Below are 3,380 nucleotides of genomic sequence, written 5' to 3' on the forward strand. Positions count from 1 at the left end.
CCAAGAAATAGCAACGAAGCTTGCATGTGCCATTTTAACTGAAGTGTGGGACGATGTTTTATTAAAGTAATAAAATGTCATAGTTCTAAATTAGATGAATGTGAAGAAGAGTTTTTATTAGACTTGCATTTACATACTAATAAATAGAGAAATGTAATAAGTAGTAAAATGTCATATAAAAATTAATGGGATATGAAGCAGAGCAGTAAGAAAGAGGTATTATTCTGACATCTAGTCACTATAATTTTTAAAAGTTAAAATAACTCCAAGAGGGGCTGGAGAGATGGCTCAGTGGTTAAGAGCACTGGCTGCTCTTCCAGAAGTTCTGAGTTCAATTACCAGCACCCACTTGGTGGCTCACAGCCATCTGTAATGGGATCTGCTGCCCTCTTCCGGCATGCAGGTGCACATGCAGATAAAGCACTCAAATAGAGCAGACAAAAAATATGTCTGCTGGGTCGACAGACAGCACCAATACTGGTTCAGATAAGATGGCGTTCGGTCCGATACTGTGATAGGGCCTTGATAGCAGTGTGCGTGAATGCCGTGACTGCCCTTGGAACTGGTCAGTTATTTCAAATCTTATCATTCGTTATTTATAAAAGTAGTCTGCAGACACTAGGACCACACAGAGCGGGTGCGGCACACAGAGGCCCCGTCCAGGATCCTGGTAAGGCGGAGTTCAAGCTTCGGCCTGGTGGCCTAGTGTTACATTTTGCCCTCTCGGGCCTGGTTCCCTTAGCAGAGGGATGCCGAGGCGGGATTAGAACCCCAGGCTAACTTGCAGTCGCAGAGACCGCACCGCTTTCCCAGGATTTGGGAGGAACTGCTGGCCTGCGCATGGACCCAGAATGTCCCGGGCTCCTCCCTGCTCTCTGTGCTGTTTTGGAAGATCCCAGACATCCCGTGGCAGATGACACCTGCTTGGAGAAACTGCTGGACTGGTTTAAAACAGTGACAGAGGCAGAGTCCAGCCTCCAACTACTGCAGGACCACCCCTGCCTATCGGAGCTCCTGTCCCACGTGCTGACACCACAGGACAGGAGCCCCAGGGTCCTCTCCTTTGCTCTGTGCTATTGGGGTCTTTGCAGCCCAGGAAGACTGTTTCCAGTACTTTCCGGCAGGGGGAGTTGTTGCTGGGGCTCTTCGGGGAGACAGGCGCCCTCACCTGGACAGCCTGGAGCATTCCCAGTGTGCGCGATATCCAGGGCTGTGCTCCCTGGTTCAGCGCCCCAGCGCTGTGCACTCCATCTTCTCCTCGCAGGGAGACCCCAGCCTGTTCGCAGCCTCAGCAGCCAGCTAGCTCCTAGTACACATCCTGGCTCTGTCCGTGCAAGGGGGAGCGCCACGGTACCCCATCCCCAAAGCTGCTGCCTGGTCTGTGTGTGGCCAGAAGATTGTGAACTGTGTGGAAGAGTCCTTGCATGCCAAAGCCACCCCACAGGTCACACAGGTCTTGAATGTCCTGACTACCGACCTTCAGGCGCTGCCATAAGCCCTGGACAGGGGTCCTCTGGGAGCGGCTAAGTCCCCCTGTCACCCACCTGTTTGAGAGAGACTCCATTCCAGCGATGCACTCACTCATGGACTTCCTTCTCAGTGTGGCCAGGTCTCCTGTGTTGATTTTGCAGCCTGTGGCCTGTGGGAGATGCTGGCCCAGACTCTGAGCCGCCTGAGCCCCACACTTGCTGGGCCTCTTGTCCTGGGGACCCTGAAACTTCAACTCTGAAGTGAATCGCTGACCCAGGCCTTTGGAGTCCCCCTCCTGCCACTGGCCTGTACCCTGAAAGCCACCACTCAGGCGCCTGGACTTCCAGGCTTGCTGGAAGGGACTGAGGTAGCTTGCTGACTGAGGATATACTGTAATGTTCAAAGCTGGCCTGTGTGGGACTCCTTTGGCAGACTGGCTTACCCGCAGAGCTGCAGATGCTGCCCCAGTGCCCCTCACGCTGGCCACAGGCGCTTCTGCTGCAAGCTGCTGTATTGCATCTCTGTGATGGCTCCGGGGACCCCAGCTCCAGTGCGGGAGGCTGCCTCTGCGGACTCTGGGTGGCTGTGTTCGCATCCAGTGAGCAGCCCTTGACTTCTTGGGGACACTGTCTCAGAGGATGAGGCCCTCAAATTGGTGCTGGAGGTGTTCGCTCTCCTCCTGAAGACCCTGGAGAGCCCGGAGTCCCATGATCCTAAAGAAGGCCTTCCAGGCCACACTCAGAACCCACACGAGACCCACCCCACCCCCACCCCACCCACCTACCCCCACTCCCCAGCCCCGCCCCAGCAGCTCTGATCTCAGTCCCGGTGCCCTGCTGTTCCTCAGAGAGCTATTCCCCATACTACACAAGCGCCTGTGCAGCCCAGGGACTCAGCCCTGGAGTTCCTGATGCATCTGATAGACCCTGGGGAGGGCAGGCTGACGTCAGAGAGGCACTGCATTCCTCAAAAGCACCCACCCTTGCCCACCAGCTCCTCCACGTCCCAGTAAGTGCAGTGGGTGCTGCTGGGCAGATCTCCAGCCCGGGTCTGGAGGCCACGCCCGCCAGCCCCGAGAGCCCACAGCCCCAGCAGGGCCTACCCGTGGACCTCATGCATATCCTGTCCACGCACTCAGAGGGCTTCTCTCCAAGGGCTGTGTTATGTTTCTTCACAGAGTAGCTGAGGAACGGCCATGTGATGTGGCTGAGGCACGGAGTGGTTTGTGGCCACTGTTCTCCAGTCAGTGAGTCGGGATCTGGACTGGGAGGTCCGAGTGCAGGGCTTGGAACTGGCATGGGTGTTCCTCATCCGAGCGATGGGCTAGCCCAGCCTCCACTGTCCCTATTCAGTGGGTCTGCCTCTCCCCGCCCACGCCTGGAATGCTTGCAGACTCTCTGCGGTCTTTGAGTTTGCCTTTTGTGCCCTGCTTGACTGTGACGACTGGTGGCCCCGAAGGCCTGTGACCTGCTCGTCTTCTAGAGGGACAAGACAGTTCCCTGCAGTAGGCGGGGGACAGCCCCTGCAGGAGGTCGGGACAGCCCCTGCAGTAGCCCTAAGGAGGTCGGGACAGCCTCCCCGACAGGAAGGTACACATGATGCTTCTGACCTGGAAAGGTTCACTTAAAACAAGCAAAACAAAGCAAAATAAAAAGTCTGGCCACAGAACCAATCAGTTCTATGAGAACTGAAAGGGAAGGGAAGACAGAAATCATGACATGGTGAGAATGGAAATTAATTGCTTTTTTCTTCCTCTGGGATGCATTGCAATGCGTGTTAATATTCTACCTCCAGGGGCCTGACACTTTTTAATTAAGTTATAGTTGTTGGCATTCTGTCTGGGCTCTGCCCCACAGTTGTGCCCCTCCTCACCCTCTTGCTCTCTTCTCTTCTCTTGCCCTCCCCTCTCA

General features: G+C 55.2%; 1 pseudogene; it reads left to right on the forward strand.

Moving 5' to 3' along the window:
- Positions 1-825: 825 nt before the first annotated feature.
- On the forward strand, positions 826-3,069 carry LOC127683766 (BRCA1-associated ATM activator 1-like; annotated as a pseudogene).
- The last annotated feature ends 311 nt before the right edge of the window (positions 3,070-3,380 follow it).

The sequence above is a fragment of the Apodemus sylvaticus genome, chromosome 4, assembly GCF_947179515.1.
Source record: "Apodemus sylvaticus chromosome 4, mApoSyl1.1, whole genome shotgun sequence".
NCBI classification, from domain to species: domain Eukaryota; kingdom Metazoa; phylum Chordata; class Mammalia; order Rodentia; family Muridae; genus Apodemus; species Apodemus sylvaticus.